A 13,469-nucleotide genomic window follows, 5' to 3' on the forward strand; every position below is an offset into this window, starting at 1 on the left:
CTAGTGCTGCATCTTTCCCCGTCATGCACCTGCTCAGTCACTCAGTTGTGTCAGACTCCTTGTGACCCCGTGGGCTGTAGCCCACCAAGCTCCTCTGTCCATGGGATTTTCCAGGCAAGAATACTGGAGCAGGTTGCCATTTCCTACTCCAGGTCCTGTCCTTTTGCTCAGTTGCATCTATCATCGTAGGGGCCGATGGGCTCTCCCTCTTCTGAATAAACCATGTCTTTTCCCAGAGCTACAGCTTTGCCCAGGAAGTTCCCTTCTGTAAGCAGGTCCTTGGTCTCTTACCCAGTGGAGGTGCTGCTTCTCTTCTTCAGAGCACGGTTCATCTCTTCTCCTCTCCCTCTTGAGCCCTGCCGAGTTACCTCTCCCTTCTTCCTCCCACGGCCCTTGGCCATCGTCTTTGTTCCTGTGCTGCACACCTGTCTCCTCTGCCCCACTTGAGAGCAGACTCGGTCACGTTCCTTCCAGCATCTCATACAGTGAGTGCTGCCAAGGGCAGTCCCTCAACAGGTAGTACACACATGTTTCAAAAACCCAGCACTGTGTAACAGGATCAGCACTAACCAGATGTGTGATGTTGACCAAGTCACTTGGTTTGAGACTCAGTTTCCTTTTGAAAAATGGGGATTCTGTGTAGTCCAGATGAGACTCATAGAGGAAAGGTCTGATGAGTCTCCTAGCAATGCTGCAGATCAGAGACGACACCTTCAACCATGGGCACATGCCCGATCTATCTGCCCGCCTCCCAGACAAGACCTCCAACATCTGTCATGACACCCTTCTGCCCAGAGTCTGTGCTGGTTTTTCCTCTCCAACCTAAATCAAGATCATTGTTAAGGGAGTTTATGAAACATACAAGGGTAGTTGATTAACCTGGGTCAGTCATTAACCATCAATCTAATCCATGTAAACATTTTAAGGTAGGGATTCTCTTGCTGAAGTTTGGCAGAAAGGTAAATAACTGCCCGAGTGTGATGGCTTATTCATTCAGTCTTTCAGGAAATTATTATTGAGCACCTACTATGTGCTGGGTGCTGGGAACACAGAAGAGGCAGATGTGCCTTCTACCCTCGGAAGTGTACAGTCCTGTGTTTACAGTCATCCCCTTGTCTGTTGGTGACCTTAGTCATATCCCTCTCTCTGGGCTTTAGAAACATCTAGATTTTCTTTGAATCTGGCATATAAAGACAAAATAAAACTTGAGGTCAGGAAAGCAGAAGTTAAAAGGAAGCATCTCTCCTAGGTCATGACTTCATGTGGCTGGATTAAGCTTGCAGCTTAATTTAAGATTTCATTATAAGAACTTGGTGTTTATTGGGTGTGTTGCTACAGAAAGAACTGCTGCTGCTGCTGCTAAGTCGCTTCAGTCGTGTCTGACTCTGTGCGACCCCAGAGACAGCAGCCCACCAGGCTCCACCAGCCTTGGGATTCTCCAGAGAGAACACTGGAGTGGGTTGCCATATCCTTCTCCAATACATGAAAGTGAAAAGTGAAAGTGAAGTCGCTCAGTCGTGTCCGACTCTTAGTGACCCCATGGACTGCAGCCCACCAGGCTCCCCGGTCCATGGGATTTTTCCAGGCAAGAGTACTGGAGTGAGTTGCCATTGCCTTCTCTGAACGAAAGAACTGGCAACCTCCAATTGTGACCCTGGATACAGGTGTGGGGAGAGTTTTCAGGCAGATAAAAGGTGGGATACCACCTGACTCTGCTTTTCTCTTCCCCGCCCTTGTCTCCATAGGAGAGACCAGGTGGGAATGGCATGGTCATCAGAGGGCTTTGTCCTCAGCCTCTGGCCTGTGCCTGCCCTAAGCTCCTACACATCCCTTTGTGCTGGCCTGCTCCAGCCTCAGCAGACCACTCCCTGCTGGTGGACAAACCCCACAGGCTCCTGTCCCCTCCCTTTTCTCCTGCTTTCCTCAGGCTGGAGCACCCTTTCTCCCCCACCCATCTTCCAAGGCTCAGCTTTACACCCACCTCCTCCCTGGCGCTGACCTCTCAGATGTCTCCACAGCACTGGCCGTCCTGACACCGTGACGCTCACACAGCCATTAGCACAGTTGGTTTGTTGTGTGTGTCGTTCCCTCTCATACAATAGACCGCGAGCCACGGAAATCAAAGGACTGAGTCCAGTTAACCCCCAACTTCTCCAGCGCCCCACACAGGAGCTGCTGTTTGAGATCCCGTGCTTTCCTTCTGCTAAAATCCTGATCCCAGATTTCTTACCTTCAGATCACCCTCCTCTCCTTTTCCCCACATGCACACGCAGGATGTGATTGCTGGGAGGACTAAAACAACAACCTTTCATGAGTGCAGGTTCCCACAGCACTATTGCCAGGATACACTCCATTCCAGGGCCCAGGATGCCCATGTGGAGGTCCCAGGGTCACAGCCATGGGGGTGCCATCTCCTGCACGGAAGAACTTCTCTCTGAAGAGCTGAATGAGGAGAGCAGTGGGTTTCCTTACAATTTAAGAGTCTTATCAGAATGCATTCAATCAGAAATTAGGAACAGCACATGAGGCAATGGGCTTATGACCCCAAAGAAATGAGATACTGTGTTTAGGAAATACCATGCTTCCAGGTTACTGACAGCTTGGACTACAACATGGGCTCAGTCAGGGACCACAGAGAGCAGCTCTAGTTCATTTAGTCCATCAGTTGAGATGAACTGAGTTTTGCCTATATTCAAAACGGATAACCAACAAGGACATATTGCACAGTACATGGAACTCTACTCAATGTTATGCGACAGCCTGGAGAACAGGAAGGGGTTGGGGGTGAATGGCTACATGTGTATCTATGGCTGAGTCACTTCCCTGTTCACGTGAAACTACCACAGTATTGTTTATCGGCTACACCCCAATACAGAAGTTTAAGGTCTGAAAATAAAAAAGATTTTACAGTGGAGAAAAAAAAAGATGGGCAGAGTTTTCCTAGAGTAACACACAACCTCATGATTTTAGTGACTTACCAGGACGGAGGTTTAGTTCTCAGACTTTGTAGCACTGCAGGTTTTCAGGGGGCTCTGTTCCAGGTTGTCATCCTTAGAGACCCTGGCTCCACCCTCTGGGACGTCACCAGTTCTCACAGCTGGGGAAGAACACAGCAGAACATCTCACACCAGCAGATCACCGCGTCGACCCAGAAGCGAGATGCATCCCATCTATCCAAACCCCACTGCCCTGTGTAAACCTACCGCATGCCCAGGATGACCAGACACACTGCAGGGTGTTTGGGCACGATGGTGCTTTGCACCAGACTCAGGAAACTACTCTTGCATCTGTCTGCCAGGTCTTACACTCCATCATTTCCTGGATAATCTGGTTTACAGAGTGATAGGATATTGAGTGTCTCTGAGAGTCACTAATTCTCTCCCCAATTTTACTCCTCCTGAGAGGCAGGATATGCCATGGAAGGAGCCCCGGCCTGGGAGTGACGATCCAGGTTTGATTCTTGCCCTTGTTCCCTTTTTCCTGTTTGACCTTGGTTCAGTTTCTCCTTATGTGATATGGAGCCATTCAATATATATGATCTCTGGTACTCTGTACCATCTCCAAAACATTCCCTCATCTTTCTAGGAACTTCAACCCAGGTAAATATCATATCAGGTTTGTTGGCTGGTAAATCTATGTTGAACAATTTCATACTAATTTTAAGCTTCAGACATGATTTTAAAAGGAAGGTGAGGGGCACAAGAAGAAGAAGCTCCTGTTACTGTGTCCCAGAAGTGCCCATATCTGGATTCCTATGTCACTCCTCCTCACTGTGATGGCAGAGCCAGTGAGTGTGGGCTTTGGAGTCAGACTGCCAAGCCCAAGTCTGAGATCTTCCAGTTACCACGGCTTTCTCAGCCTCAGTATCCTTACCTGTAGAAATAAGAGTAGCATTTTCTTACGGGATGATTTTGAGGATCCATTGAAAGGTCTTAGCACAGAGCTTGGCACAGGGTGAGTGTTCAGTAAGTACTAGTGGATATTATAGTATCATTATGTTGCCTTCTCCAAGCAGATATTCTGGTTTCTCTATGTTTAGAAAAGATTTTATGAGAATAGTCAACATGCTAGATGGATTCTCCTTGCCTCCTACCTGTTGGCCCAGTGACCTTGGTATTAGCAGGTGGCTGAGCAGATGACAGGTGTGGTGACCCAAGGCTTGGGAGATCAGAGTGAGGGAGTGCTGAGTTCATTACCAGCAGACACACTGTGCTGGGGTGGGCCAGGATCGAGGCCTAGAGCCCCCGAGGCCCAGCCTCCTGGTCCCCTGCCGCGAAGACATCTCTCTTGCTCCCTGCCCTCAGGGACCTTGCAGTCCCTGCCCAATTTAAAGTTCAGACTCTGCAATGACACAGGTTTGCAGACTTGGCATGATGGGGCTTCAGAGACCCTAGGTTACTTGTGGTGCCCCAGAAGGGCCTGGCTGGGTGAGGTGGGCACAGGAGAGACCCTGGACAGGAATTGAAGACCAGATCTCACTGCAGCCCTGCTCCTTGGACCTGAGGCTCAGGGGCTGTGACCCTGTGTCCTTCAGGTGGGTGTCCTGGACTTTGAAATGGAGTGTGTTCTCGCAAGAGTTCTGTGGGAACCTGCACTCATGAAAGGTTGTTGTTATAGTTTAGTTGCTAAGTTGTGTCTGACTCTTATGGGACCCATGGACAGTAGCCCACCAGGCTACTCTGTCCATGGGATTTCCTCCACAGAAATACTGGATTGAGTTGCCACTTCCTTCTCCAGGGGATCTTCCTATCCAGGGATGGAATCTGTGTCTTCTGCATTGGCAGGCGGGTTCTTTACCACTGAGCCACCAGGGAAGGTTAAGGAAAGTGAATTGCTGTACAGGGTGAGGCCTGGACACTTGCAACAGACATGGAGTCAGGGTTTTAGCTGGTTGTGTGAGTTTCTGCAGGTCCGCTTTTCTGTTTCTCTTCCCATGCCATTCTCTTTCCTTCACAAGGAACAATGACAACTTGACACAGCTCAGGGATTAAAAAATAGCCTTAAACAACACAGCAGCAGTTGCAAATTTCCCCATTATACTATGATTTGTCTCTTGGAATACTTTTTCAAGAGTACAGGTCAAAATAAAATATTGGAAGATTGTCACCACTTAGTCTCCAGGTGCTCAGGACTGGGGCCGTCTTGCCACCCTGTGGATGCCCGGAACAAGCTCTCTCCAGTCTCCCACCTCCTCCAACCTGCTTGTCTCATCTTGCCCATCTCTGAGACTGTCTCTCACGGTGGTGCGATATCCACCCAAAAAACCCAGAAGCTCAAGTAACAAACCACAGTCTCCTCCTTCCTCAGCCATCTCTGCCATCAGCCCAATGTCCTCAGCTCCATGCTCTCTGCCTGACCGCCCACCTGGCTCAGGCCCCATCCGTGCTTCCTCACTTCCTGCCCTTGGGCATGGGGCCTTCTCCTCTGAGCTCTATCTGGAGCCACATGATCTTCCATTTCTCAAAAATAATACTATCTTTTAAGTTCAAAGTCATGTTCTTTTAGAAGTATTGAACAATGTTGGAAAGAATAATTAACAAAACAGTATTTATCTGTAATCCCATCTCCCAGAGGAAATAATTGTCAGCTAATATTTTGTCCTGGTTTTCTAGATACATACTTATTCATATATCCTAAGAAAAATACCTTTAAAATTAGGATTATACTGAGTACAAAGTTACGTGTATTACTTTTTTCTATTAATTACAGTGTGAGCATTTCAAATTATCAAATATTCCTCAAAAAGTAAGATTTCTAATAGCTGTGTCACAGTCTATCAGTGGGCTCCATCAGGATTTATTTTAACATTCTGCTATGGTTGCCCTTTAAGAGTTACCAATTTTTGTTACCACAAATAACTCTGTGATTAACATCCATATATATGCTTTACATAAATCTGCACCTCTAGTAATTTTCTCAAAGAAACTCCTAGAAGTAAAGGTGTCAGGTCAAAAGGTATGAAATTTAAAATCTCTTGATTCATACCCATAATTTAAATAGCTGGGATTCAGGACACAGTCAGCAGAGCACAGAAGACCCTGAAGAGGGAGACAGAGCTGAGAAAGAGGGACCCCACCCAGGAAGGAAGGATCAGAAGGGGCTTTCTGGAAGGGGGCTGGGGTGGAGGCATTGAGTGAGGATTGAATGTGTGGTCATAATGCTACGATGCTGGGGGACTGGTCTCTGTGGTCCCCAGTGTCCATATTGCATTCCTCACCTGTGATTTCCATCACCCCATCTGATCCCCAGCCGGGAAAGCTCTCAGAACTCTGGCATAGTGCCTAGCCTGGTGTGTGATAAGTGTCCAGTATATGTTACCTAAAGGTCCAGAGGTGTTTGGACATGAGAGGCAACAGCAAGGGGGTGACAGAAGCATAGGAAAGACTGATATTCATGAGGGAACTGTGTCTGGAATGTGTGTGTGGGTGGAGTGGGGTGGAGATAAGCAGCCAGTGATGAGGTTGGGCAGGTAGATGGGATCTGGCTTTTATCCTAGGAGAGATGATCAATGGTGACATTTGAGGGATTTAAGCAGATGAGTAGTAATATTGGATTGGTGTGGTTTTTGTCTTCTTTTCTAAGACAGGTTTTTTCTTTTTTTTCTTTAGTTAGTGCAGAGGGTGGATGTTAGAGTCTGGCACAGCTGTTGCACTATCTGAGAGAGAGAGGAGGTGATAGTGGCATCAGAGGAAGGAGAAACTGACCAGGAGCTGCTGTGAGGTGGATGCTCTGGGCCGTGGTGATGGATTGGATGTGTGGGGTGGTGAGTGTCAGATATATACCTCTCTGATGACTGCCCAGACGGCTTGATGACTTAGGGAGTGCTGGTGCTGTTCCCTGAGAGGGTGACAGACCTTTGGGGGCAGAGGGATGAGTTCAGCTGTGGGTAGTTTAAGTGTGAGGTGCCTTTGGGGTTCCTGGAGGGGAAGGGCCAGCAGGAAGACCTTGCAGGGAGAGCAGCTGGACCAGGTCTGGAACCCTGGTCTCCTGGCTCCACAAATGGTGGTTCCTTGCTGTCTCCTGACTTGTCTCGGTGACTTCGTGGAAGGCAGGGCGTGACCAGGAGATACTGCTGCTCCCCACTCGTGTCCATCCACATGTTCAGACTAAGAGCCTGACTGTCTGGAGCAGCACAGGATCCAGTCCCCAGGTGTGACAAGTGACGGCTTCTGAGTGACAGTTCAGTTCAGTAACCCTCTATCAGGAAAGCTCTGTGTGAGCTGAGGAGACAGGACCCCACAGAGTCCTGCCCTCATAGTTCCCACATTGTTGTGAAATATCATGGATGCAAAGGAGACAGGGATAGATACCAAGGGAAAGGTTCCAACAAAGTGCTGTGGGACGCAAAGGAGAGAACGCCTTTAAAGGGCCAGGAAAGGCTGTATCAGAGAGATGGTGTCTAAGCTGCCTTGAAAAAAAGTCCCAGGTCTCCCCAGAGAACAGCCTGCGCAACAAACCAAGATGCGATACAGTATAGACACTAGCGATGGGTCGACTGTATGAGAGGTGAATGGAATATCGGGCTGACAGAGTGGATAGGCTGGTTTTCGAGTTTTGAAGAATCAGCTGAAGAATGTGGTCTTCCTGCTCTGATGATGGGGAGCAAACATATGTTCTTGAGTGGAGAAACAGCCAGGATATGGCCAAAGAGGCAGGACCAGTGTGAGTGATGTAAGGCTTTGTTGTGGAGAACAGCGCTTTCATTTGTGGGAGCTGCAGGAGAAGCCTGTGCCACACTCGGCCTCTGCACTTGGTGTCGCCTCTGAAGCTGCTCTCGGTTGCGTGAAGGGGCAGGTGGGGACAGACCAGCACCCAGGAGGACACACTGGAACCCGTGTCTGGCCCTCACTGCCTCGGACTCAGTGACATCGTGACCCCAGGAGGAGCTGGCACTCTCTGCATTGGAGCTCCCTTTGCTCGGGCCTCAGAGCGGGTGCAGGTGGCCTGGCAGGAGCCCGAGGGGCTGCACTGACAGCAAGTGAGGGCTCCACCACCTCAGCGTGGCCTTGCCTCTGCCTTTCCATCTCTTCCAGATCTCTCCTGCTCAACCTGAATCCAGAATCTGAGAGCAAAGGAAGCTCTTGGAGGGCCGGTGGAAACCTAGCTGGATACTCCAGTCCAGAGTCACACAGGCCAGCTAACCAGTGCCTCCTGGGTTGATTAACCTGGAAGCAGCCAGTGAGGCACAGCTGGCCAGAGAATGGGAGCTCTAGAAATCTCTTGTAGCTCCTGGGTTGACTGTAGGGTGGTGACATTGTCACCAGGCTCTTCAGGAATTCCTTAGTCCTCCCCCTCCTTCCAGATGTGGGGTAGGTGGGCATCCCCAACCCTTGGTGTTAGCGCTGGCCTGTACCTCACATTGGGCAATGAAGTGGAAGTGGAAGGAAGAGGTCATTTCTGAGTGGAAGCTGCAAGAATCCACACAGGCTCTGTCATCTTCTCTTCTTCTTTTGCTATTTGACCATCAGTGTGCCATATGGCAGATGCTTTGTCATCTTGAGGCCCACAGGATGAAAAAGATGAAGTAGATCCCCCATCCAATCTCTGATGGACCTGCAGCATAAGCAAGAAAAAGAACTTTTGTGTTTTTAAGCCTCTGCAGTTATGAAGTCACACCACACTATAACTAGTTCCCCAAGTGGCGCCTGTGGTAAAGAATCCCCTTGACAATACAGGAGACATAAGAGATCCTGGTTCGATACCTGGCTCAGGAAGATCCTCTGGTGTATTCTTGCCTGGAGAATGCCAGGGACAAAGAAACCTGGTGGACTAGAGTCCATGGATTCCCAAAGATTTGGACAGGACTAAAGCAACACTTTATGTTGGCAGAAAGTGAAGAGGAACTAAAAAGCCTCTTGATGAAAGTGAAAGTGGAGAGTGAAAAAGTTCGCTTAAAGCTCAACATTCAGAAAACGAAGATCATGGCATCTGGTCCCATCACTTCATGGGAAATACATGGGGAAACACTGGAAACAGTGTCAGACTTTATTTTTCTGAGCTCCAAAATCACTGCAGATGGTGACTGCAGCCATGAAATTAAAAGATGCTTACTCCTTGGAAGGAAAGTTATGACCAAACTAGATAGCATATTGAGAACCAGACACATTATTTTGCCAACAAAGATTCGTCTAGTCAAGGCTATGGTTTTTCCTGTGGTCATGTATGGATGGGAGAGTTGGACTGTGAAGAAGGCTGAGCACTGAAGAATTGATGCTTTTGAACTGTGGTGTTGGAAGATTCTTGAGAGTCCCTTGGACTGCAAAGAGATCCAACCAGTCCATTCTGAAGGAGATCAGCCCTGGGATTTCTTTGGAAGGAATGATGCTAAAGCTGAAACTCCAGTATTTTGGCCACCTCCTGCGAAGAGTTGACTCATTGGAAAAGACTCTGATGCTGGGAGGGATTGGGGGCAAGAGGAGAAGGGGACGACAGAGGATGAGATGGCTGGATGGCATCACTGACTCGATGGACGTGAGTCTGAATGAACTCCGGGAGTTAGTGATGAACAGGGAGGCCTGGCGTGCTGCAATTCATGGGGTCGCAAAGAGTTGGACACGACTGAGCAACTGATCTGATCTGATCTGAAAGCAACATCTGCTGGATCATTGAAAATGCAAGAGAGTTCCAGAAAAACATCTATTTCTGCTTTATTGACTATGCCAAAGATTTGACTGTGTGGATCACAATAAACTGTGGAAAATGCTAAAAGAGATGGGAATCCCAGACCACCTGACCTGCCTCTTCAGAAACCTATATGCAGGTCAGGAAGCAACAGTTAGAACTGGACATGGAACAACAGACTGGTTCCAAATAGGAAAAGGAGTATGTCAAGGGTGTATATTGTCACCCTGCTTATTTAACTTATATGTAGAGTACGTTATGAGAAACGCTGGGCTGGAGGAAGCACAAGCTGGAATCAAGATTTCTGGGAGAAATATCAATAACCTCAGATATGCAGATGACACCATCCTTATGGCAGAAAGTGAAGAGGAACTAAAAAGCCTCTTGATGAAAGTGAAAGAGGAGAGTGAAAAAGTTGGCTTAAAACTCAACATTCAGAACATGAAGATCATGGTATTTGGTCCCATCACTTCATGGGAATAGATGGGGAAACAGTGGAAATAGTGTCAGACTTTATTTTTTGGGGCTCGAAAATCACTGCAGATGGTGATTGCAGCCATGAAATTAAAAGATGCTTACTCTTTGGAAGGAAAGTTATGACCAACCTAGATAGCATATTCAAAAGCAGGGACGTTGCTCTGCCAACACAGGGCCATCTAGTGAAGGCTATGGTTTTTCGAGTAGTCACTTATGGATGTGAGAGTTGGACTGTGAAGAAAGCTGAGCGCCAAAGAATTGATGCTTTTGAACTGTGGCTTGGAGGAGGCTCTTGAGAGTCCCTTGGACTGCAGGGAGATCCAAACAGTCCATTCTAAAGGAGGTCAGTCCTGGGTGTTCTTTGGAAGGAATGATGCTAAAGCTGAAACTCCAGTACTTTGGCCAGCTCCTGCGAAGAGTTGACTCATTGGAAAAGACTCTGATGCTAGGAGGGATTGGGGTCAGGAGGAGAAGGGGACAACAGAGGATGAGATGGCTGGATGGCATCACTGACTCGATGGATGTGAGTTTGAGTGAACTCCAGGAGTTGGTGATGTACAGGGAGGCCTGGAATGCTGCAATTCATGGGGTCACAAAGAGTCAGACAGAACTGAGTGACTGAATTGAACTGAATGCAACTCAGCACACACACACACCTGCCTGATGGACTTAGAGAACAACGGGAAAGCGAGACATTTTCCTGGAGAGATCTCCCCTCAGCAGAGCTATGGTGGCAGCTTTCACTTCTGCCTTCCTTAGGCTGTAGATGATGGGGTTCAGCGAGGGGGTCACGACCCCATAGAACAATGCAATAAGCTTATCCAAGTTGAGTTCCTTGGCTTTGGGCTTGAAGTACATGAAGGAGATAGTCCCATAGAAAATCACCACCACTGTGAGGTGGGCAGAGCAGGTAGAGAAGGCTTTGTGCCGGCCAGCAGCAGAGGGCACCCTCAGGATGGCAGTGAGGATGCACACGTAGGACAGGAAGATAAACAGCAGCGGGGCCAGCGTCAAGACAACTGCAGACACCACTGTTAGCAGCGTGTTGAGAGAGATGTCCCCACAGGCTAGTTTCAGCACTGCCAAGATCTCACAGAAGAAGTGATTGATGATATTGTGACCACAGAAGGGAAGGCTCCAGGTGAGATTGGAATGGAGAAGGGAGTTGGCAAAGCCTGCCCCCCAGCTCAGCGCCGCCGTCCACGTGCACGTCTGCGAGTTCATGAGTTCTGAGTAGCGAAGCGGCTGGCAGATGGCCACGTACTGGTCACACGCCATCATGGCGAGGAGCACACACCCCGTGGAGCCCAGCGCCAGGGTCAGGTACATCTGCAGGGCACAGCCAGGGAAGGAGATGGTGCTTTGGGTTTCCAGGAAGTTGACCAGCATGAGAGGCACGAAGGAGGATGTGCCAGAGATGTCCATGAGGGCGAGGTTGCTGAGGAAGAAGTACATGGGGGTGTGCAGGCGGGGTCCAGCATGTTCAGCCCAATGAGGAGGGCGTTCCCCAGCACATTCACAGAGTAGATGCCCAGGCAGAGCACAAACAGAACCATCTCTAGGTTGTGGTGTTCGTGTAGCCCCAGTAGGACAAACTCTGTCACGATCGTCTGGTTTGCCCCATTCGTCTCACTCTCCATCCATCTCATTCTCCCTCTTTTCCCCTCTGCACCATGAAGGTGTTGGATTAAGCACCAGTGGGCCTGGGAGCCGAGCAACGTGGATGTGTGACCTTGAGCAGGTCAGCCCCGCCTCTGGAACTCAGTTTCACCACCGGTATAATGAGAGTGCACTTCAGGTCTGCAAGCCAGCCCTCTCAGTTCTGCAGTTCTGGTGTAACTTACAGGAGATGGGGTCCATTCTAATCATCTAGGCTCTTCTCTCTTCTCCCCAGGCTGACCTAGGGGAGACAAGAGAATACATTCTTTTTTCTTGAGCTCCTTTTGAATTTGCAGTGTTCTTGTGTGTTAAGAGGAAGCATGTTTTCTAGGTTATGACTTCTCATGGCTAATGACATCAGTAGAATTTCAGATTCATTCACTCACTGAGGATTTGTTGAATGCCTACCCTGTGCAGGGTGTTTAGGTGCTGGGCTATAGCAGTAAGAAAACTACGTGGACCAAAAGATGCCACATTTGTAACAAGTGTTGCTCCTCTTTCTCCAATTAAGTGGGATGAGCTTGGGAAGTGAGATGGGTGATGAGTGATGGCCACCTCATTCCTTTGGGCATAAAGGTTGAACATTTCTACTGCATAGGATGTACAAGCCTTATTCAGGTGTCTCTCCATAAGATCAGAGACCATGCATTGATTTTTAAAAGAGTATATAAGAACGTATGTATCCCAATAGAGCCATTGGTCACAACATTTAACTCTTGTCCTAAAGGCCAAGTGAGTCTCCTCTTGCCTCCATTTTTAGGATAAATGATATTGACAATAATATTTCACTGGAGGGAAAGGCAGGTTCTAATCTGGCAGAAGTGTCCTGGGTCACTGACCAGCTCTATAAAGGGAAGGTGGGAGGCAGCCACATTCTTTTCCCAGGAGCCTCCATGTCTCTTCTGAGCTGGTCTCAGCCCCTTGGTAAATGCCAGTGTCTGGAGGGAGCCAAGTGTCAAGTGTTAGATGGAAAGCTGTCTTGTAGCCCATGTGATCTCTGTTCTATGGGAGGAACGGGAACTGATGGTGAATTTTAACCTTTCAGAAGACATAATTACTCTTCCCTCTGTCCCTTCACACCTAGATGACTTGAGGCCAGTGTCCTGTGAAAATATTAGAGCCTGGTAGCTCCTTCAGGGCTGGCTATATCCCTGAATTCTCCTGCTAGATTGTATCTATCATTCTTGTAAGCCAATGGACCTACCCTTTTCTGAATAAACCATGCCTTTTCCCAGAGCTACATCTTTGCTCAAGAAGTTTCCTTTTGAAGGCATGTCCTTCCTTTCTTCCCCATTTGGGGGTCTTCTCCTCCTCTTCAGAACCCAGTTCATCTCTCTTCCTCTCCCACCTGACCCCTGCAGAGTTACCTGCTCCCTTCTTCCTCTCATAGCCCTTGGTCATCCTCCCTGTTCCTATGCTGCACACCTTTCTCCTCTGCCACACCAGAGAGAAGACTCTCTCTGTATACCTCCCTCCTGTGTTTCATACAGTGAGTGCTGCCAATGGTAGTCCCACAAAAGTCAACACATGATTCAAAAACCCATTGTTGACATAGAAAACCCTAAAGATAGTATCAGAAAATTACCAGAGCCTATCAGTGAATTTAGCAAAGTTTCAGATATAAAATCAATATGCATAAATCACTTGCATTTCTATATACTAACAACAAAAAATCAGAAAGAGAATTAAGGAATCAATCCCATTCACCATTG

The 13,469-nt window shown here is 48.3% G+C and overlaps 1 pseudogene; it reads right to left on the bottom strand.

Moving 5' to 3' along the window:
- On the bottom strand, positions 10,768-11,738 carry OR13E11P (olfactory receptor family 13 subfamily E member 11, pseudogene; annotated as a pseudogene).

Source organism: Bos taurus, chromosome 8 (assembly GCF_002263795.3).
Source record: "Bos taurus isolate L1 Dominette 01449 registration number 42190680 breed Hereford chromosome 8, ARS-UCD2.0, whole genome shotgun sequence".
Taxonomy (NCBI): Eukaryota; Metazoa; Chordata; class Mammalia; order Artiodactyla; family Bovidae; genus Bos; species Bos taurus.